The sequence below is a fragment of the Mesocricetus auratus genome, unplaced genomic scaffold, assembly GCF_017639785.1.
Source record: "Mesocricetus auratus isolate SY011 unplaced genomic scaffold, BCM_Maur_2.0 Super-Scaffold_100008, whole genome shotgun sequence".
Taxonomy (NCBI): domain Eukaryota; kingdom Metazoa; phylum Chordata; class Mammalia; order Rodentia; family Cricetidae; genus Mesocricetus; species Mesocricetus auratus.
This window is the reverse complement of record NW_024429192.1, coordinates 2,735,821-2,758,534: the sequence shown is the minus strand read 5'-3', so window position 1 is coordinate 2,758,534 and position 22,714 is coordinate 2,735,821. Positions and strand designations below refer to the sequence as shown.

General features: G+C 49.9%; 3 long non-coding RNA genes across 3 annotated transcripts; 1 reads left to right on the top strand and 2 right to left on the bottom strand.

Moving 5' to 3' along the window:
- Positions 1-1,373: 1,373 nt before the first annotated feature.
- LOC121141863 lies at positions 1,374-3,830 on the bottom strand. Its single transcript, XR_005878788.1, has 3 exons — positions 3,565-3,830; positions 3,366-3,475; positions 1,374-1,830 (listed from the first exon to the last, which is right to left on the bottom strand). It is a non-coding gene; the product is annotated as an uncharacterized LOC121141863 (long non-coding RNA).
- Positions 3,831-7,794: 3,964 nt separating this feature from the next.
- LOC121141862 lies at positions 7,795-10,710 on the bottom strand. The gene is made up of 3 exons (XR_005878787.1): positions 10,426-10,710; positions 9,045-9,484; positions 7,795-8,540 (listed from the first exon to the last, which is right to left on the bottom strand). It is a non-coding gene; the product is annotated as an uncharacterized LOC121141862 (long non-coding RNA).
- A 424-nt stretch (positions 10,711-11,134) lies between these two features.
- Positions 11,135-16,264, top strand: LOC121141861. Its single transcript, XR_005878786.1, has 5 exons — positions 11,135-11,336; positions 11,772-11,840; positions 12,296-12,430; positions 12,851-13,114; positions 14,514-16,264. It is a non-coding gene; the product is annotated as an uncharacterized LOC121141861 (long non-coding RNA).
- The last annotated feature ends 6,450 nt before the right edge of the window (positions 16,265-22,714 follow it).

Sequence of the window (22,714 nt, the reverse complement as noted above, 5' to 3'; positions counted from 1 at the left end):
CGTCTGGACTCTGTTCTTCTTCCTTCTTAGGTTTCCAGGCAGGAGAGCAGCCAGTGGGCACCGCACTGGGCGAGACCCTGACCTGCGGGCAAAAGCAGGAAAGCGAGCTACCCAAACAACACTCAGAACTGGGAAAATCTCCACACTGCGGCGATTTTCTAAGAAGCTGTGCCCTTGAGAGAAGTCCTCTCTTGTGCCTGCATAATGTATAGATGTGACACAATTGTCAACGCCCGCGAAAGCACCTCTTCTGGAAAGTCCTTGGGCGGGGGCTCCTCTCACAGATAATTCACATAGGTACTAAGGAAATGAATCCATTTCGATGCACGGATTACTAGCATAAAGGCCTGTGCCTGGACAATTGCCCAGGGACCTCATGCAGAAGTGTTCAGTTCTTGCTCTCATGTTCCGCCTGGGCTATCTTGAAGCTCTTAATACGGTTTGAACATAGAGACCTGTGTAATACGAACAGTTAAAAACCCAGAGTCAGAAACTGGGTTTCAAGCTGAAGATCAGAGAAGCAAGGCGGCCAGCCACCAGAGCATTCTCACCTCTCTGTCAATGCTCAGACCGAACGGGGGCGGGGGGGGGGGGTGGGGGATCCACCAAACCTCAGATTGCATCTCTAGACTGCGCTGCTCTTCACCAAGCTTCGGAATCCTAGACTGCTGTGCTGTCTTCAGCATGGCTGGAGACTGACTGCCGAACACTGGCTTTGTTTCTTCCTTGTATACCCTGTCTAGTTCTGGCATTAAAGGCCTGGGCTCTGTTAGTCTTTTAGACTGGTTCATTCTGTGTAGCCCCGGGTGGCCTTGAACTCACAGAGATCCATCTGCCTGGCTCCCGAGTCCTGGGATTAGAGGTGTGTGTGCCGCCACTGCCCAGATTCTGTAGCTCTCTGGTGCGCCTGGCTCTGCCCGCTGATCTCCAGTAGCTTTATTAGATCGTGAACAATGCGTCGCCACAGTCCTGTGTTTTCGTTTTTTGCACTGGGGTCCAGGACTTGGTTCTAGTAAGGTGACTAGGGAACCGGGGAGACCCCAGTTAAAGTTGGCTGCCCACTTAGTAATTGCCATCGTGGAGAAGAGGGAATACTCTCTTGACATTAGTGCTCTCGGCTACGAAGTGGAACTGCTGGACACCTTGCACGGCATTGTGGGACTGTTGTGACGTCACCCGGGTTGACCTAGTGAATGCAGGTAGCCTTGGCCTGGGTATCAAGCCAGTAAATGGAAATGATTTGCCTGTAAATTAATTAAATTACACCCAGTTCTTGAAATATATTGTTATGCAACTTAATAAAGTGTGTGTTTCCCGAGCAGCTGCTATAAGGCGGCTACGTGCGTACTCATCATGAGTTACTGCAGGGCCAATTTCAAGCTTGAGGGATTCTTTTTAATTATAGTTTTTATTTGTTCATTAAAAAATGCCACGCGTGCTGCTGCCCCTCCCCAGTTTCTTCTGGCCTTCCCAACACATCTTCCTCCCAATCTCATGACTTTTAAAAAGGCAACCCACTGAGTCTAATAAGAGCATGTGGCCACCGAGCCTTCTGCTGGAGCCTGGGCAACACTAGCCAAATCTCCAGATTAAAGTGACTCCTCCTCTCCCAGCAACCAGGACCTCTAGGAGCTCCCCATATGTACTGGAGTTTTAACTGGCTTGATTGTGTGCAGGTGACCGGAGCTGCTGTCATGAGTTCAGTGGTGGTGTTGCATCCAAAAGACAGCAGTGGTGGTGTTGCATCCAAAAGACAGCATTTCCCAGCTTTCAATCTCACTTCCAGCTCTTACTCCCTTTCCACTTCCTCTTCCTCAGTGTTCCCTCAGCCTTCAGGGGTGGGACACAAAAGACTAAGGGTTTGTTTGTTTGCTTGTGACACACACACACACACACACACACACACACGCGCACACACACACACACACACACACACACACGACCCATGGAAATAAGAACAGGCTGTCATGTGTTCAGCATGGTGTGACCACTGCGGTGGTTATGACTGTAAAGCCAGACTACAGATAAGTAGATTCCTTGAATGGTCAAGCGTTAACGAGCCAGGCATGGTGGCATGGTGGCTCACACCTGTAATTCCAACACCCGAGAGGCAGAGATCTCTACAAGCGTGAGGCCTGCTGGGTCTGCAGAGTGTGAGTGTGTCTCAGAAAAGCAAAACCAAGGCAAGTAACCAGCGGGTATCGGAGCAAGTCCTTCAGGGTTCACGTCCTACGGCACACAACAACCTCCAGACCTCTCGACCTCTAGTCCTGGGCCAGCTCTGTCCTTTCCTTTCTGTCTGGGGGTTCTGTCAATTTCCCCTTCTCCCTTCTTTTCCTTTCTTTCTTTCGTCTTATTCTTACTGGTACCCTCCGATCTGAAATCCTTACTTACCTACGCATTTCTTTATTCTTATCTATGTGTGTGCGTGCCCACAAGTGTGTATGCATGCTCACACACATGGGAGTGCCGGCAGAGTCCAGAAGAGGGCATTGGATTCACAGCAACTGGGAGCCACCCCCTGTGGGTACTGAGAACTGAACACGCATCCTCTGCAAGAGTAATTCATGCCCTTAACCGCTGGGCCATCCCTCCAGCCCTCACATTCCTTGATTCCTGACGGCTTAAAAACATTCTGTGCCCCTCCCAATGACATAAAAAAAGCCCAACAGTTTAACAGGTATGCGGGACCCACTTCTGAGCTGCTAGGCCGGCGTCCAGACCCTGGCATGAGAAGAAAGGAAGCTGGCAGAGCAGGGGGAGCTGGGCGCTTCCAGTTTTTCATTTTGAGAGCAAAATCCAAATATTACCAAGCAGTTGCTAATGGGAGGACAATAAGCAATAGCATCTTGACGATTTTTATCAACAAATTGTCTCTGAGGGAGGCAGCTTCACTATGTACAGATGTCTCCTGGGGGTTTCCTAAGAGCCCTCGTGGTTAGGTGATGACACCAGGAGTATAAATTAAAGTTTGCCTTGCCTTCTGATCACTCAAGAATGTCTATATTTATTCTCAAGGGACTTGTGTACAGCAAAGCAAGAATTCTTTGTAGACGAAGAACTCAGCCCCACTCTGAGCCCTCCCCTCCTGAAGGCGTGTGGCCCCTGTGTATGTAGTGAGGCTGTAGTTAGTTAAGGGGTATGGAAAGAGGGGTGGGGGCGTAGAGCATCCCAAGCAGGCCCCTACCTATCCAGGACTCCAATTCCTTTTACCTACACAACAGGAAAGAAAGCCTAGATGATATAGATGGGAAATAAACCCCAGACCTCCCTGGCCTTACAGACCAAGGTTTTATGGCAAGCGCACCCACTGGAGGCACCGTTACCGGAGGCCTATACCTCCCTTTGCTGCGGTGCCCTCTTACCCTCCGCTCCCAGGTAAGCAAAGGCGGCGTGCACCCTGCTCTTGATGGTGGCGTAGGGACCAAGTGGGGTGCCATCATTTCCGAGACAGTCCTGGTTGACTCTGCTGGGCCTTAGAGCCCGGGAAGGAAAGGCAGGATCAGAGCTGCTGCTCCGCCCTGAAGCCTTTCTTACCCCCCCCCCCAGCCATCTGATTCTCACCTGCTCCACGGCTGCCTCCTGACTTCCATCTGGTCAGCGTCGTCCCCAATACGTGGGGTGCAGAAATATGACAAATGGTGACAAATGGGAAGAAAGGAGTCACAGAAGTTTCAATGCTGATCATCGACAGGTTTACCGACAGTTGTAAAATTTGGCTCCTCTTTCAATTCGTTTTCATCTGCGAGCCAACAGCGGTTGGTCGCATTAAAGGCCAACAAGGCCGCTGCTGCGCTTTTCTTGCCAAGTCAGTTGGGGACCAGATGGCGACACCGACCTTCCCCCCCCCCCCCCCCGCCCCCATGTGCTTCATTCTTCCCCAGGAATGGGACGCTCCAGGAAAAGCCCGACTTCTGGACTTGACTTGGGCTCTTTGGTTCTGTTTGAAGCCCTCACACTCCCATCCCCAAGCCTCCAGCTTCCTGCCTGTTCCTCTCAGGAGGGTGGTGCATACTCGTGCTTGAAACCAAGAGCTCCTGCAGAGGCGGCAATCAGTCCTGCTCCATCCCAGCACCTCCTGAAGGCTAGGTGGCCACCTGGTAGTGCGGCTTCCAGCCGAGTCATCCTCCTCCGCTAATGAGTACCTTCCTCACCTCCCAGAGTTAGTAAAGACCTGTGCTGTTCCCCTGCAAAAACTACAAGGATGCAGAGAGAGAGAGAGAAAACCGTCTTCTGGAAACAAAGCAACCTCCTGATGCTCTCCAGTTTCACAGTGACAATGAACTCCTCAAGACCCTGCCCTCCCAATGCCTGGGCTGGCGTCAGTGTTGTTCAACCGCTTGAATCTGTAGGTTTGGGAGATAACCCAGGCTGAAGACAGTGGGGGTGATCTGGACGAGTCTGGAGAGCTCCGGATCAACCTTAGCTGCTGATTGTAATACACGACTGAAAGATTTGGTGCAGAACGGAGTGTCCTGCTTGCCAAGCACCGCAGGGCATCTATCTTACACCCTGCTAACCACTGTCTTCCTCAGGAGCCACTGTTTTCATAAATCTAACCCCGAGTCAAGAGGACGCCATTTCCTATGAATGCTCTCACATGGCGACCCCCAAGGATGGAGTCTCCGGCTAGTATTCAGAGCACGTGCGGGCGTTTCTTAACTCCCTCTTCCTCTCTCCTTGCTGTTCACGAACGGCTCCTTCACTCTCACCATCTGGTGTGTCTGGGGCTCTGGAGCCACAGGGCTGAAGCCCTGGGTTGCCTCACGTGAACTCACCGAGCAAAGGCACGGTGTGGAGCTACGGCAGCTGCAGGCATCCTGCAGATGAAGACAAGGATGCTTGGAGGGATGAACCTGGCTGAGGCCACAGGCGAGCGCCAAAGCCAAGGCCTTCTGGGTCTACAACCGTGCTGTCCATTAGAAAAGAAAGTGGAGTTCTCGGTTGTGAGCATTTGTACATTTGACAGGGGCCTCTCGGCAGGTCTGGGACTTTTTTTGGTTGCCACTGCTCCTGCTCCCTGCCTGGTAGGGCCAAAGACGCTGCTACAACGAGTAGGACACCTTGCAGCGCAGAAATGTCCTCAGGCGTGTTGAAACACGGTTGAGGAGGAAAAACAGTGAGGAAGCACAGCCCATGCACACATGGACACAGTGAATCCACTACCCGTCTACTCTGCCTGCCCATGAACCTACATCTCTTCCTCATCTACCTGCCATCGTCCATACCTACGAACCTGTCCTATGCATCCGTATATCTAGCTTTATTTACCATTTATCTGCCATCGAGCTATTTACCTATCATCTATAATTATCAGCCTATTCCTGTTTACCTGTGTATCTTTCGTCCATTCAGCTAAAACTTTTAGTCTTTTGATCGGCGGGACCTGGTCCTTCGGGGTTTGGCTTTGAACACAGGACGGTTGGCCCTTTGAAAGAGGCTTTAGAGTGTTTATAATTCTGAAAGCCTTTAAAATATTTTTAAGTTCCTATTTTATTATTTGTTTATTTAGTTATTTAGTTGCGTGTGTGTGTGTGTGTGTGTGTGTGTGTGTGTGTGTGTGTGTAGCATGTGGGCACGCGCATGCCACAGAGAGAGTATGGAAGTCAGAAAACAACTTACCGGGGTCTGTTCTTGTCTTCTAGACCATGTGGATTCTGGGAACCAAACTTGGACTATCAGGTTTGGAGGCACAGGGCTTTACACACTGACCCCCGCCCTTAAAGTAATTCTTACCAGGGATCACAGAGCAAAGTGAGTTCTAAATTACTGTTCCTTAAAGATGCGGTGGGGTGCTTGATTTGCCTATAGCTGTGATTAGGAGTCCTATACGTGGCATGTGTAAGTTTAAGTGTTTGTTTTTTATTTTTTGTGGGTTTTTTGTGTGGGTGTGGGGGGGCATGGCTCCTCGTTGGTTCCTGTGGACTTTCCCTTTGACTATGGAAAGTCCGGGTCTTCCCTGAGACTGAGGACCTGTGTTTTTGTTTGCACACAACCTTGAGAAAGGATCTGTGCCAAGATAGTTTGTTTGAGCAGGGCTTAGGTCAAGGCTGTCCTTGCCATAACTCCTATTCCAAGTATCCGATTTACTTTAATGGTGTACTGATCACACATTGTGTGTGGCTTCAATACACTGCCACACACTATATCAAGACCCATTACACATACTGTTAATGTATCACATACTATATTAATAAACACCACACCAACACATGGACCATTATGTCAGTACACAAGATAAATACTATAGTGACAGTTACACATTGAATCAATGTATATTACATATGACAATAATAATATTGAATACCACACCAAAAATGTATACTGTGTCTTAGTTTCTTTTCCAGTTGCCGTGATAAGTAAATAAAGGCAAAAAAAAAAAAAAAAAAACAAAAGCCTGCGAAAACCAACTTAAGGAAGAAAGTTTTTCTTTGGCTTGCAGCCTGTGATGGCGGGGGAAGTTAGAATGGCAGGAGCCTGAGAACTACTCTAGGATCGTAGGTGGAAACTAGATTCACACTCCTCCTGCTGGACGAGCTCCTGTCTCCTCCCACCAGTAGCAGCAGAGGTTATGGGATCAACTGACCATAAAGAAGGATAAGCACTATTTTCAGAACAGCTTGGTTTGGTCCTGGCTGTGGATAGTTGGGAGCAAGAAGCTGTCACCACACTCCCAGACCAAACCCAGTGGGGAAGAAGGCCATACTGGCTTCCCAGGGTCACCGAGGCCACATTTCTTCTCGCCAGGAAGAGAGCAGGACAGTGGCTGGTGGCTCACAGCCTCTCCTTTCTGGGCAATCCAGGTTTTAACGGACCGGGGAACGGAGGCACTGTCTGAAGCCTTCCAGACTGGTTATATCTCGGACCTCCCCGTTCTAGGTCCTTATCTCCCGGGACAGAACAGGGTTGCTAGATTTCACTGACTCTGTGTGCCTTCTATGACTGTCACCAGCAATCCCAACCCCAAACAACTTCCTCTACACCCGACGGAAGCAGGGGAAGACTTCAAGAAGGAGCTGATATAGCTGACATATAGCACATGGTCCAATGAGAAAGGCCGTAACCCTGTGAATACAATTTCTGGAAAGTCAGCGTAAACAAAGACCTCTCTACTTCACCTTATTGATGGGAATGGCTTAAAAGCACGCGCCACTTAGGAAGTCAAGCCCAGGAAACACAGTGTACTGGTTCTCAATCAGGTGCTGGCTGAAGGCCAGCATTGGGGTTCCAAGTGAGTATCCAATCAGCAAAAACACACCCTTGACTCACCCAGTGCCACGGCTAGGGAGAGACCTCAGAACATATCCAGACACTTGGGCAACTTTATCTGAAGGTCACACACCACTCTGTGCGCCTAATAAATATTTATCCACCCGATTATCACAGAAACCCTGTCTGTAGGCAGTACTATTATCTCCACTTGACAAATAAGGAAACTGAGGCAAAAGCTAAGTCACACACCCAAGGACACAGTACTGATAAGTCATTTCATCTAGTTGAATTGGGTCTAAAGCCCCTAAACTATACCCAAGGTCGTGGAACAAGAAGTACAAGCCCAGTTTCTCTAACCCAGAAATGCGAGGGAAGAGAAACAGTTTAAGTCAATTGGTTTCACCATCCACAACTTCTTCTCCTTCCCAAGAAAAAAGTGAAGTGCTTTGCTCTTTGCTCTCTGCTCTCTCTCTCTCTCTCTCTCTCTCTCTCTCTCTCTCTCTCTCTCTCTCTCTCTCTCTCCCTCTCCCTCTCCCTCTCCCTCTCTCTCTCTCTCTCTCTCTCTCTCTCTCTCTCTGTGTGTGTGTGTGTGTGTGTGTGTGTGTGTGTGCCTGTGTGTGATTTATTTCTTTGGTCTAGAAATAGCTAATAGAAAGACCTTGTTTCTGAGCCAGGTCCAAGCTCCGGGTTTCTGTCTTCGATTGGAAAGACTGGTGGAAATCTAACCACACTGCCTTCCTTCGCACAGGATCACACAGAAAACACAAAGCACTGGCACCCGGCGACGCCTCAGGCTCACCTCTGTGAGGAAGGATTCCGCTTGCAGGGGATGGTGACTAGTTGGGACCCGTAGGGGTCAGCATGGCCAGGGGTCAAGATCAGCTGAGTATCCCCAGAACTCCAGCCCAGCCTGGTGAATTTGTGCAATGAGCAAGACTCCAGGGTCAGCAGGAGTTGCTTGTCCTGGTTTGGGAAGGGTCACAGGGAAGTAGGAGGGCATCCCAATTCAGTAAGTCCTTGTTTACAAGACTAGCTCTGCCTTGGTGGAAGTCACACAGCCTGGGCTGGTCCAAGGGTTTGGTTCAATCCAAGATTTCTCAACTTGAGCTCTATTGTTATTGGACACTGGGATACTTGGTCCTGGAGGCCACAGGGAGCACCTGGAGATGGCGGAGACATCCTAGGCCTCTGCCACTAGATGCCAGCAGTGGCCTCACATTGTGACAATTAAAAAAACAAAATCACTGCTTGATCCGCCCAGACTCAAAAGAACCCTCTGGCTGAGAGCTGCCGACTTGTCCTGGTAACTCCAGAACTGATGAAGATTGCTGAAATTAAATTTAAGTTTAGACCAGACCCAAATCCTCTGGATTAAACCCAACATTTGCCTGAATTTCCCAGATATTTTTGGGAAATAAATGACCTTCCTTCCCTCCTCCCTCTCCTCCCCTCCCCTTCCCCTCTTCCTCTCCCTCCTTCCTCCCCCTCCCCTCCCTCCTTCCCCTCTCTCTCTCCCCTCCCCTTCCTCTCCTCCCCCTCCCCCTCTTCCTTCCCCTCTTCCTCACCTCCCTTCTCCTCCCCCTTCCCTCCTCCCCTTCCCTCCTCCCCTTCTCCCTTCCCCTCCTCCTCTCCCTCCCCTCCCCCATTCCTCTCTCCTCCCCTCCCCCATTCCTCTCTCCTCCCCTCCCCCATTCCTCTCTCCTCCCCTCCCCCATTCCTCCTTCCTCCCCCTCCCCCTCCCCCTCCTTCCACCCCTCCCCCTTCCCCTCCTCCACCCCCTCCCCCTCCCCCTCTCCTGCCTGAATGGCTCTTGTGCTTCTCCATGTGTTTACCCATCGTGTAGGCATCGTCTCCTCTTGGGAATTTTGAGCGACGAACTCTTTTCAGCGACAGTCAACCGTCTACATAGCCCCGTGGCTCCCAAATCAGAATGAGTCTAAAACTCAACCTTGCGCATCAACAGGGAAGGAAGAGAGTCTGAGGGCCCCAGACAAGCACCAGCCTATTCCATAAGCGCGTACGGACTTCACGCATGGTTACGACCAGTCCCTTACAACGGAGGGCCTCGTTTCCCTTATTAACAACAGTGATGCTCACAGCAGCTCTCTGACAGGACAGCTAGAAGCCCGACAAGCAGACAGCACAGGGCAGAGATGTGACAGACGTCACCGAGCGTCATCCGCTAACGCCGTTTTCTCTGATGACGATGCCACTTGCCACTGACGTCTGTGGTTTCACTCCGTCATGGATACAGCTTCGTTTGAGTAGTCTTCTAGAAAAGGGGACCAATCAGTATTTATAAACAAGGAAAATTACTAGCGCTGATGGTTTTTAGGTCTAAATAGCTCAAGACCTTAAAGCAGTGTATGTGAGTGGGTCTATGCCTGCAAAATCCAGAGGAGGGCATCAGGTCCCTGGCAGCCACAGTCGCAGGCAGCAGTGAGTTAACTGAGGTGGGCGCTGGGAACTGAGCTCGGGTCCTCTGGAAGAGTCACAAGCACACTGCAACACCCAGGCCTCTCCCCAGACGCCGGTAAGTTCAAGGGCCTTGTGACCCTTTGTTAAACATTGCAACCCTTTGTCCATGGGGCGTTAAACCAGCCATAGGAAACCACACAGGAAACTTCACTTGGGTTGTGTGGCACCCTTATATTTCTCAATGGCTAAAGAAGTCTTCTTAAATCTGAGCGAGAACAGTTCTCCTGACCCCGAACAACACGGAGACAGTAAAGCAAATAAATAAAAAGTAAATAATAAAGCTCAGACATGGGCAACAGTTCCCTGGCCACTGCCTGAAGGGTATGGATGCTATTTCTCCCTGAAGCACAGTTTTTTATTATTTCTTATACTAAAATTCATCACGGTACTTTAAAGGCGATTTTCTGTAAAAATAGATTAAAATTTGAAAAGTGTTGACAAGAATCGTGCTCTCAGCCAGGAGCTGCCTTTTAGTTTGCCGACAAGAAGGCAGGAGGGCAGAGGGAGGGTGGATGTGGTCTCTGTCACATTTATCGCCTTGCTTCTTGTTCTTGGAGCTTGTTAGCTGTGTAACTACCCAGAGAGCCCAAGCTCAGGCTCTCAGATTGATAGCGCCATTTATAACTGCAAACAATGGAGACAGAGAGTTGTTGTCTCCGAAAGCAGCAGTTCCGATGCCGCTCTCCCCTCAAGGCTGCCACAGGAAGACCAAGGGGGACTTGACGTTACACTGACCTGAATGAGAACACACTTCATCTCTGCGGCAAGGGCTGGGAGGGATAAACGCATCTGCCCTGCTTTAGATATAAGCGAAGGGTCGTCCCTTAATGCAGTCTCGGTGTGACTTTCTATATAGCTCTGCTAAATGGCCAGGTGCGTCTGCAGCTGTGTGTGAACCTCCTGCATTCACCGTTGTGCGTTACAGGATGAATGCCGTTGTGTGAGCACTTCCGCCTCCGCCTCCTTCATCCTGGAGGTGCCATCGGATAATAAGGAGAGCAGCTACACTGTGGTTGGTGGAGGCTCTGTTCCAGGATCCAAGCTGGTCACCTCAACTGTAGGGAATGGAGCATCTGGGGGGGTGAGTCTGCTGGGGGTAAGGCTGTGTGTGCACAGGGAGGGCTGTGTAAGAGCAGGTTGACCTCAGAGGTTGTGAAATTCAAAGGACCCCGTGGTGATGTGCACACTCCTGCCCCTGCTGCTGTGTAGATGCCCCAACAGTCCCTGGGGCTCTCAGCTGAGGGACTGCGTTTGCTCGCTTGCTTGTTTTCTGGGATCAGTTCAGCAAACAACAGCACACAGCGAAATCCTCATGTCTGGAGAGACTGCCAGAGTTTTATTTTCTCCCAGGAGACAAAAAATAAAAATAAGCTTGCTGTTTCATCTTTGGGCTTGTCCTGACAGTCCCTTGGCCAAACCCGAGCACACCTGCAGGCGACCCAGGAAACCCAAGCTGAGGCTCAGCCGCCTACCCACACAGACAAGGAAACGAGTCTGTGTGCTGAGTCACAGTCTCCAGGAACTGTCCCCAACACCGTCCGCAGCTCCATAAGGGAGCTGGGGGACAGCAGAACGTCGCAGACCCTGTGGTCTCTCTGAAAAGTCCAAACACAGGAGGGGAACATTTAAATCCGCTGATGGTCCAGGTAGGCCTTGTGGAGTCAGGAGACTCTGAATGTGTTAGTGTCACAGGGGTGACAAGCCAGGTATGGGACAAAGGCCAGGGAAGCACACCAACAGGGTAGGGCTGGTGAATCCCTTCAGCTCCCGGAAGCTGCCCGTGGGAAGAGCATGAATTCAAACTAGACAAAAAAAAAAAAAAAAAAGTTGAGAGATGAAACTGTAACCTCCACGGTCTCTGAGCGACTCACTGTGCTGAAAATTTCGATCAAACAGAGAAGCAAGTCCCTGCTGGACGTTTCCGGCTCTCCCTTCAAATGGCTAGCTCAATTTAGAATCCTCAATTTAGAGCAGAGGAATGGAGCCACACTTTCCGGTGGGCAGATGCGGTAAACGATCATTCAAGTCAGTGTTGCTGGGGCACTAAAGACGGGTCACTTAAAGGATGGCTTCTTGTCCAGGGCACGTCCTAACCTGTTCAAGAGGAAACAGAAATTGGCGAAGCTCACGCAGACATCCGCAGCCTCGAGGTACATGAAGCCAGGGGATACGGTTCCTAACCAGCAAGCTGCTGGCCTGGGGGAGGAGACAGAGGCAGAGGAGCTGCCAGGATGGGAACAACTGAACCCATGAGAGCAGAGGCTATGGTCCCACTGCCTCGAGAGGGGGAGCATCTCTGAGCAAGGATCCAAAACAAGAGCCCTCAATACCCACGACGATCAGACAGTCGTGGACACTTGTAGAAACAAACCGAGACTCAGAACGTCAAGAGGCCAGTGTTAGAAACGAACCTTGTGGAGTCACGAGGATTGTGAAGCACCCGTGTGTGTGCCCAAGGACTTAAAGGAAAAGATGGTCACAGTGAGAGAGTCCATTGCGAATACTAGCACGTGTGCACGCGCGCACACGCGCGCGCGCGCGCACACACACACAGACACACACACACACATATACACACACACAGAGGCTGATGAAACTATTGCAGATCTGAAGACTACCCGAGAAGAAGACCGACCACAGCGTAACTGCCCTCCTTATTATCCTGTGGCACTTCCGGGAGAAGGAGGCGTACGCGCTCACACAACGACATTCGTCCTATAACGTACGACAGTGAACACAGGTGGGTTCACGCACACAGCTGCAGGCGTGCCCGGCCGTTTAGGTGTGCGTTTTTTAAGGTCTTCGCCTCAAAGGCAGACAGGAGGCAGTAGAATAGAGAAAAATAGAAAACAAACAACAAATGTAAATCTCACCAGATAATTAACCCCCTAAACATAGATGAAGGGAAAAAATCCATCAGCAGGGAACAGGGAGAACAATGGAATATGAAATCAGCCTCCAATTGTCCAAGCTTTGGGCTAATGGTGTTCCAGCAAAGCCTTTGGATCTCTGGGCTCAAGCATCTCCCCTCTTTCAAATGGTCTAAAGGCTGAAAACCCTCTGAGCTTCAGACTGGGTCTAACTGGTTTCTGGGAGGATTTCTATCTAAATTACCACACACCTGATGGCTTAAAACATCTATTCTCCTGTTTCTCCAAAGGTCCAAATAACAAGATGCCGTCAGTACCGCCCAGCCTTTCAAGGTTCCGGGGGACGCTCCTGGTCCCTGCTCACTCCTCGGCCACATCATTCTGGGCTTTGCCTCCAGCTTCACGGGACTGTTTCTCTGAATTCACTGTCCTGTGTTCTTGACTCTTTAAGGGATTCCACGTCTATGGTAACCCAGCATGCTTTCATCTGGCTCCTTGACTAACTACATCGGCAGTCTCATTTCCGAGTGTCACGAAGTCTTCCGAGATTCCAGGTGGGCGTGCCACATCAGCGTTTATTACGCGGTAATTCAGGATATATATGTATATCAGAGAAAAGTATAAAAATAGTGCTGCAACCTTCCGGTGTGCCATGTTAGGAGGGTCCCTCCCGCTTTATGTTAACTTTGCCATTCTGTGCTGACTCCCGTCAGAACTCACCATGTTCTTCCCCACTGACTCGCTGTGCTTCTGCCTGCCTAAAGAAAGGCTTCCTGGTTTGTGGGGTAACAGGAACCCCACAGATCAGACTTGCAAACTTCTCCGAGAAGGAAACCTCCTCATTGGCAGAGAACTGGATACAGCCGCTTCCTTCAACCATGGCCGGCGTGGGATTTCACTGCCTCGGTCCTGCAAGCTCCCTGGCTTATTTGAAAACCTCCAGTTTTGCCTTGACTCTAGATTTAAACACCATCATAGAGCTCATTCTTAGAATTCCTACTTCTTAGAATTCCTTTCTCTGCCTCTTCATTCACTACCATTTTCTTTATTCCACAGACCCGCAGAGATAGTCAAGCTTCTTCCATACCCTATCCTGAGTCCAGAACCCAGACTTGCTAATGATACAGTATGCTACCCTTCAAGGATCCAGGCTTCCTGATGATTCTTTATGCTACCTTTCCAAGACCCAGGCTTGCTAATAAGGCTTTGTGCTACCCTTCCAGGACCCAGGCTTGCTAACAACGCTTTGTGCTACCCTTCCAGGACCCAGGCTTGCTAATGATGCTGTGTGCTTCCAGTGGATTCTCCAAGGTTCTGACAAAATAAATGCTGTGTGTGGCTGTGTGCCGAGGGAAAGGAATGGTCACAAAGGCTGCTGAGGTGTTCACTTGCAGGGCACTGGGGTCTGGAGGACTGTGTTGTCATGTGACTCAGAACCGCTCCACTAACCCTGTTTGTCTTCATTCTGATGCTTTTGGCGCTAAGATAAAGAAAAGTCAATGGGTTGCATATTCCATCAACTGTGAAAAACCCAGACTGTATATTTCGAGTCCTGATCATGCAGAAATCCTTGCCTAAAGGAATCAAATTAATGACTTCCTTCTCTTTTAAGTTGTGAAGAAACTGTGATGTTCTTGGTGCACCATTGTGGTGGCCAGACAGACAGCCTTCCAGGCTTCCTGCCTGGTCTCTGGAGAGCAGTGTAATCTCTGAGGTAGAGTCAGGGGGAGGTTGCCTATGAGGAACTCTAACAGCTCTGATTCTGGGGGTGGGCTACTACTACCAACCTGCTCCTATTCTGGTCCAAGACTCTAGCTTTTGAAAGGGCAGAAAAGGAAACTTCAGGATTTGATCCTTACAGGAAACAAAACCAACTGAAACCTTGCCCAGTGAGGGTTTTTTTTTCTCCCACCTGCTAATCCTTCTCTGTTTCCTTATGTTTCTGTTTAAAAGGCAAGTTATGAAACGCACGGCAGGGAAGCATGTTATATAGATGTCTGGGCATCGGAGAAAGACATCCCCCATTGATTTCCACAGCTACCGGCTAGCATCACGACACTGGGAGCCTCGCCCACCCACAGCCTTTAGTTGTTCACCTGTGATGACAGCTTTGAAATCAAACTGTAGATATGGAAGACATGACATACCCCCGGTCCCCTGGATGCAGCCAGTGCTAATGGTACAGTAACCCTGTAGCGTGCCACCCGACCCAGCCACCTTGGGATGGAGAAAGCCTGACCTAGTACAGCCTGCCAGGCTGGCTCCTGCTCACAGTACCATCTAGAAACTTTGCGCCTTTTTTTTTGGTGTGTGTGTGTGTGCTTGACTGCACTCTTGCTACAAGAGGGGGAGGCTGTGTCATCCCTCCTGTCCCATCATTAGGTGAGAACAAATGTTCTCAGAGACTCTACAGACCTGAAGCAGAGACTGCCATGGGTTACTGAAGAACACCTGTAATGGTGCTCTATATCTGTAGGTCACATCTCCTTTGCAAGCCTCTGTCTCCAAAAATATCTTCATTGTGATTCGTAACAGAAGCAAAATTACGGTTATGGAGCAGCAATGAAAATAATTTTAAGGAATTATATTAAAGAGTTGCAGCATTGGAAAGGTTGAGAATCAGTGATCTATAGGAAACCTGCAGTGATCTGTAGGAAGCCTGTTTCCAGTTAGCAGGATCCTTAATGGGGGTGGGGTAGTGTGAACAGCTCTCAGCCTCGGCAAAGTGCACATTGTACAATTATTTCATCACAAGTTGAGCTCCAGTCGCTCAGTGTCTGGCATGAACCAACACTGAAATCCCTTTTCCTTTAATCCCCTTCATCTGAGAATAACCTCTCTTAATGAAAGTCTCAAGAGGAGGTTACAAACGATTTGTTTTTCCAGTTCCTCTTTTTTTTTTTTTTACAATATTTCCTAAAATAGAGAGCCATTCCTCCTGGCATCTTCCATGCAATACTTTCAGTCAAATATGATGTAGTCAATACGGCCACACACCACTTCTTCCAGAATGTCCCCTGGAGCCAGAGAATGAAGAACATGCATCTGGTATAACAAGTGGGAACCAGATCGTTGGGGTTCAAACTCCCTGGTACTCTTGACTCCTTGAGTAAGATCACGTTTTTGTGCCCTGGCAAGAGAGGCATGTAACCTTGGACTGGGTAGCACAGCCCTACAACAGATTGCTTAAGGAAGGTCAAATACATTCTGCTACTCCCGAAAGGCTAGAGCAAACATTTCCAAGGCTGCAACATTGTGTTCTTCGTGCTTTGAAATCTATAGAGTTTTCCTGTAACACTTACTTGACTTTTGCAACCAGGCTGGGGATGTTGCTGCTCAGTGATAGATTTGCCTACCATCGGTCTGGGTCTTGCCCTCAAGACTTCAAAAGTATGAAAGTCAAAATAGTTTTAACATTCTGCAGTCTACTCCGGAGTATATGCTTAAGTATAAAACGTGGAGCACATGGGGGTTGTAGAGATGGCTTAGCCGATAAAAACACGTGCTACTCTTCCAGAGGACCCAGGTTCACATCCTAGCCTCCCCCCCCCCGGCAGCCCACAATCATATTGTAATTCTAGGGGATCCGACGCCCACTTCTGGCCTCTGTAGGCATTAGGCACGCATGTAATGCACAGATATACAAGCAGGCAAAGCACCCGCACACATAAAATAAAATAAAAAAGAATACATCTTTAACAGTATGTTGCATGTAAATGAAAATATAGGTAGATAAATATAGCACACACGAATACAAAAAGAAATAGTCCATAGAGGACATCAAAAATAGAGTAGACCCATTTCTTCAGAATGAAATCTGGCGCTTCCTGCCCTCTTTGAAGATTTTACTTTCATGCCATTTAAACAGTTCTCTACTGAACACATGTCTAAGAATTCCTGCACCGAATTGGAAATAGCACACTTAAAATACTCGATACGGCTGAAAGAAAATGTGAAGAAAACGTGACATGCCCCACACCCATCATGCACATGCAGCGTGGGGGGGTGGGCGGGGCTGGAACAGAGAGAGGAGCAGCATCTATTTAGGGATTTCTTAGTGGCAATCACAGGAAATGGGAGAAACGTGCCCTTCCAAGACTAGCATTGTTCTGAGGAGACCCCTCTTCATCCCACAAAGCATCGGTTTCCAGGAAAGGAAAAACTCATGGGTCTCCTCGACTCTTCCACTTCAAAATTCCTTCCCTTAAATCTCAAGCACCGCTTGGCATCTTGTTAGCCTGTGGAAACAGGAGTCACGGAGCAGCAACAGGAGGCATGGGCTGCTCCCAATGGTCCCCCTGTACAAAGGGACTTATGGGCTGCTCGAAATAGTCCACCGTGCAAAGGGTGCCATGGGGCTTCTCGCCATAGTCCGCAGGGGACCGGTACATGCATCAGAAAAACCAATGGACTGAGAGTCCAGACAGCTTTCTGACCCACGGGAGTGTGGCCAGCCTAGCTAAGGAGCTATTTAAAGAGACGTCTCTGCCACACTACTCACGGAAGCCCAACACTCAATAATTAGTTCTTCAATACTTTGTCTGTATTCCACAGAGACTGTCGCTGTCCCCAATGCAGACATCATCCAGGTGAGGTCATGAGTTTAAGTTGTCATTTCCTACAGCACCTTGTCAAAGGAGAATGACCAAGCTAACTACGACAGTGCCCTGTAGAAAGGAAAGAGAGCATGCACATGGAGGGCTCATTTGAGACTCCTAAGCGCCCACCTTCAAGAGCCCGAGTCTACAGATCTGAGAAAGCCCTGGAAATCTCTCCTAGGGCTTTCTATGGACATTAGACCATGAGAGCCTGTCACTCCACCATGATGTCAGGCGGGTTCTCACACGAAGCCGACAAGATGCTCACCAATTACTTGGGTAATGGCCGCAAGGAGCGTTCTGTTGGGCAGGGCAGTGGGCACCCCATTCATCCTCAGTGGTCATCTACAGTTGGGGTTGTGGACACTCCATGCATTCTGTGGTGGTCACCTACAGTTGGGGTAGTGGACACTCCATGCATTCTGCAGTGGTCACCTGCAGTTGGGGTAGTGAACACTCCATGCATTCTGCATTGGTCACCTATTGTTGGGGTAGTGTACACTCCATGCATTCTGTGGTGGTCACCTACAGTTGGGGTAGTGTACACTCCATGCATTCTGTGGTGGTCACCTACAGTTGGGGTAGTGTACACTCCATGCATTCTGTGGTGGTCACCTACAGTTGGGGTAGTGGACACTCCATGCATTCTGTGGTGGTCACCTACAGTTGGGGTAGTGGACACTCCATGCATTCTGTGGTGGTCACCTACAGTTGGGGCAGTGGACACTCCATGCATTCTGTGGTGGTCACCTACAGTTGGGGTAGTGGACACTCCATGCATTCTGCGGTGGTCACCTACAGTTGGGGTAGTGGACACTCCATGCATTCTGTGGTGGTCACCTGCAGTTGGGGTAGTGGACACTCCATGCATTCTGTGGTGGTCACCTGCAGTTGGGGTAGTGGACACTCCATGCATTCTGCGGTGGTCACCTACAGTTGGGGTAGTGTACACTCCATGCATTCTGTGGTGGTCACCTACAGTTGGGGTAGTGTACACTCCATGCATTCTGTGGTGGTCACCTACAGTTGGGGTAGTGGACACTCCATGCATTCTGCGGTGGTCACCTACAGTTGGGGTAGTGGACACTCCATGCATTCTGTGGTGGTCACCTACAGTTGGGGTAGTGGACACTCCATGCATTCTGTGGTGGTCACCTACAGTTGGGGTAGTGAACACTCCATGCATTCTGTGGTGGTCACCTACAGTTGGGGTAGTGGACACTCCATGCATTCTGTGGTGGTCACCTACAGTTGGGGTAGTGGACACTCCATGCATTCTGTGGTGGTCACCTACTGTTGGGGTAGTGTACACTCCATGCATTCTGCGGTGGTCACCTACAGTTGGGGTAGTGGACACTCCATGCATTCTGTGGTGGTCACCTACAGTTGGGGTAGTGGACACTCCATGCATTCTGCAGTGGTCACCTACAGTTGGGGTAGTGGACACTCCATGCATTCTGCAGTGGTCACCTACTGTTGGGGTAGTGTACACTCCATGCATTCTGCGGTGGTCACCTGCAGTTGGGGTAGTGGACACTCCATGCATTCTGCAGTGGTCACCTACAGTTGGGGTAGTGAACACTCCATGCATTCTGCGGTGGTCACCTACAGTTGGGGTAGTGGACACTCCATGCATTCTGCGGTGGTCACCTGCAGTTGGGGTAGTGTACACTCCATGCATTCTGTGGTGGTCACCTACAGTTGGGGTAGTGGACACTCCATGCATTCTGCGGTGGTCACCTACAGTTGGGGTAGTGGACACTCCATGCATTCTGCGGTGGTCACCTACAGTTGGGGTAGTGGACACTCCATGCATTCTGCGGTGGTCACCTACAGTTGGGGTAGTGGACACTCCATGCATTCTGCGGTGGTCACCTGCAGTTGGGGTAGTGTACACTCCATGCATTCTGTGGTGGTCACCTACAGTTGGGGTAGTGGACACTCCATGCATTCTGCGGTGGTCACCTACAGTTGGGGTAGTGTACACTCCATGCATTCTGCGGTGGTCACCTACAGTTGGGGTAGTGGACACTCCATGCATTCTGTGGTGGTCACCTACAGTTGGGGTAGTGAACACTCCATGCATTCTGTGGTGGTCACCTACAGTTGGGGTAGTGGACACTCCATGCATTCTGTGGTGGTCACCTACAGTTGGGGTAGTGGACACTCCATGCATTCTGCAGTGGTCACCTACTGTTGGGGTAGTGTACACTCCATGCATTCTGCGGTGGTCACCTACAGTTGGGGTAGTGGACACTCCATGCATTCTGTGGTGGTCACCTACAGTTGGGGTAGTGGACACTCCATGCATTCTGCAGTGGTCACCTACAGTTGGGGTAGTGGACACTCCATGCATTCTGCAGTGGTCACCTACTGTTGGGGTAGTGTACACTCCATGCATTCTGCGGTGGTCACCTGCAGTTGGGGTAGTGGACACTCCATGCATTCTGCAGTGGTCACCTACAGTTGGGGTAGTGAACACTCCATGCATTCTGCGGTGGTCACCTGCAGTTGGGGTAGTGGACACTCCATGCATTCTGCGGTGGTCACCTACAGTTGGGGTAGTGTACACTCCATGCATTCTGCGGTGGTCACCTGCAGTTGGGGTAGTGGACACTCCATGCATTCTGCAGTGGTCACCTACAGTTGGGGTAGTGAACACTCCATGCATTCTGCGGTGGTCACCTACAGTTGGGGTAGTGTACACTCCATGCATTCTGCGGTGGTCACCTGCAGTTGGGGTAGTGGACACTCCATGCATTCTGCAGTGGTCACCTACAGTTGGGGTAGTGAACACTCCATGCATTCTGCGGTGGTCACCTGCAGTTGGGGTAGTGTACACTCCATGCATTCTGTGGTGGTCACCTACAGTTGGGGTAGTGGACACTCCATGCATTCTGCGGTGGTCACCTACAGTTGGGGTAGTGGACACTCCATGCATTCTGCGGTGGTCACCTACAGTTGGGGTAGTGGACACTCCATGCATTCTGTGGTGGTCACCTACAGTTGGGGTAGTGAACACTCCATGCATTCTGTGGTGGTCACCTACAGTTGGGGTAGTGGACACTCCATGCATTCTGTGGTGGTCACCTACAGTTGGGGTAGTGGACACTCCATGCATTCTGTGGTGGTCACCTACAGTTGGGGTAGTGGACACTCCATGCATTCTGCAGTGGTCACCTACAGTTGGGGTAGTGAACACTCCATGCATTCTGCAGTGGTCACCTACTGCTGGGGTAGTGAACACTCCATGCATTCTGCATTGGTCACCTATTGTTGGGCAGTGAGCACTCCATGCATTCTGTGGTGGTCACCTACTGTTGGGGTAGTGGACACTCCATGCATTCTGTGGTGGTCACCTACAGTTGGGGTAGTGGACACTCCATGCATTCTGTGGTGGTCACCTACAGTTGGGGTAGTGGACACTCCATGCATTCTGCAGTGGTCACCTACTGTTGGGGTAGTGGACACTCCATGCATTCTGCATTGGTCACCTATTGTTGGACAGTGAGCACTCCATTTATCCTCAGAGGTCACCCACTGTTGGGCAGTGGACATTCCATTAATCCTGCAGTGTTGGGTATTGGACACTCCATTCACCCTGCAGTGGTCACCTACTAAAGTTTGGCTAAAGCTGGTAATCTTCAGTCTACTTCTTGATAGACGACTTTCATTTCTATGAACTGGAGGTGATGACTTCCCCACCTTTCGGGAGACACAGTTCAGACCATGAGGCCTCCCCAGCCATCCCCCCTAGATGACCACAGCTATGTCACTCTGTGTGCTTGGTTCTAAGCCGCTACTCCTCTTTGATCTCCAGGCACTGACTCCGCTGGAGGTTCTTTCAGACTTGCCTCTAGGTCTTGCTGAGTAGGTGAAAACTCAAACACCGAATGTTCACATCAACCAAGCAGGTGATCTCGGGGTGCTCTTTCCAGACTGTCATCTGCACTGCTGCCTTGATGGACCTCCCTGGACACTTGTAGGCCCTGAGTCTCCTGGTCGCCTGAGGAGCTGGAGTTTCTCACAGTCTCCAGGGACACTTGGGCAGGTTTGGGCATAAAGGGCTGATGTACCAGAGATTAGGTTTAGCAACCTCGTACCCAAGTCTGCATTTCCTGTTGTTGGCCAAACACCGGGAAACCTTGCGCCACATCAGTGGGTTAGGTGTGTGCTCCAGAGGTCACAGTGAAAGCTGATGCTTTCCCTGCTGGAAATACCCAGGCTTTACTGGAAAACTCCATTCGTGGGGAACAACCGAACTATAATAACTCATTTGTTTTAGCTGTTTCTAGTCATAAACAAACATCCTAATCCTTTGGCTCATTTGAGTTTTTTATTCATAACGATTATTCCCGTTCAAGCATCTATTATCTACAGCTGCATGACAAATTACTCAAAACACAGGAGCATAAAACACAAATGTTTGTGATTTTACTGGTGCTCTGGTGAGGAGGCCTGGTGAGGAGCTCATGGGTTTGCTCTATCTCAAACCTTCCAGAGGCTTCAGCTGGACACTGGCCAGGATTACAGACATCTGTCAGCTGGAGGTAGGGAGGAGACTTCAGCTCTTTGGTTCATGGACCTCTCCGTGGGGCTCTTCGGTTGTCCTATGGGTGTCATAGGTGGCTTCCTCCATAGCTACTGATCCGTAGCTAATGTAAAGGATAGCCCCAATGTATTCTCCATCCTAGCTTTGGAAGCCATGCTCTATTATTTCTGTAAATCAGTGGACTCAAAGTAATAGGGAGACACGGGCAGACGGGGTGACTGCCGGAGTGTGAGCTGGGTGATAACCTGGCATGAGAAAAATCAGATGGCTCTCATTTTAAAAAGTTGTCAATTTTTTTCTCCCAAAAATCTGGAAGCTCTATACGGTTTTCCCAGGAAAGGAAGAGAATAGGGATGGCTCCTTACCCCATGAAACTAGAAAGGAACACACCTCACAAACACAAGGGCCATAAATCAGGACCAAGCCTGCAAGACACCTGCCACCCATGCAGCTTCAGAGAGCCCCCCTCCCCCCATCCCCATCACACGTCCTGGAACATGAAGACTCAAAACAGGTGATCAGACGCATCTCAGGATTTGTAAGAAATAGCTCACCAACACCAAACGCATTTCCTGGAGTGGTGAAAAGGGACAGGCCATGCACGGCGTGTTCTGTGCTTTCGGATACTGAGCCCAGCCACGGGATCTACTAATGTCTCAGAGCAGCAAAGGACCGATCCAGCCATTTTTTTTTGAGGTCGCAATGACTCTGTTCTTTCATTGTCCTCCAAACTCAGGAAGGGCATTCTGGTGTGTCTGGCTGGACACAGCCCCTCTGTTAACCAGGCACTTTCATTTCTTACAGGGAGAACAATCTAGTACTCACTCCAACAGGGACTAAGCCTGGCTGTACAGTTACAGAAATTTAAAATGTGTGCTATTTCAGCAGAGACAATTCAGTCAACCGAAAAGCTCATACTGGAGGATCTAGGACTCTGGTCATGTGCTTAGATGTCTGGTGCATTGTAAAGCAAGCGGCATCTTGGATTGGTGGTAAAAGGATAA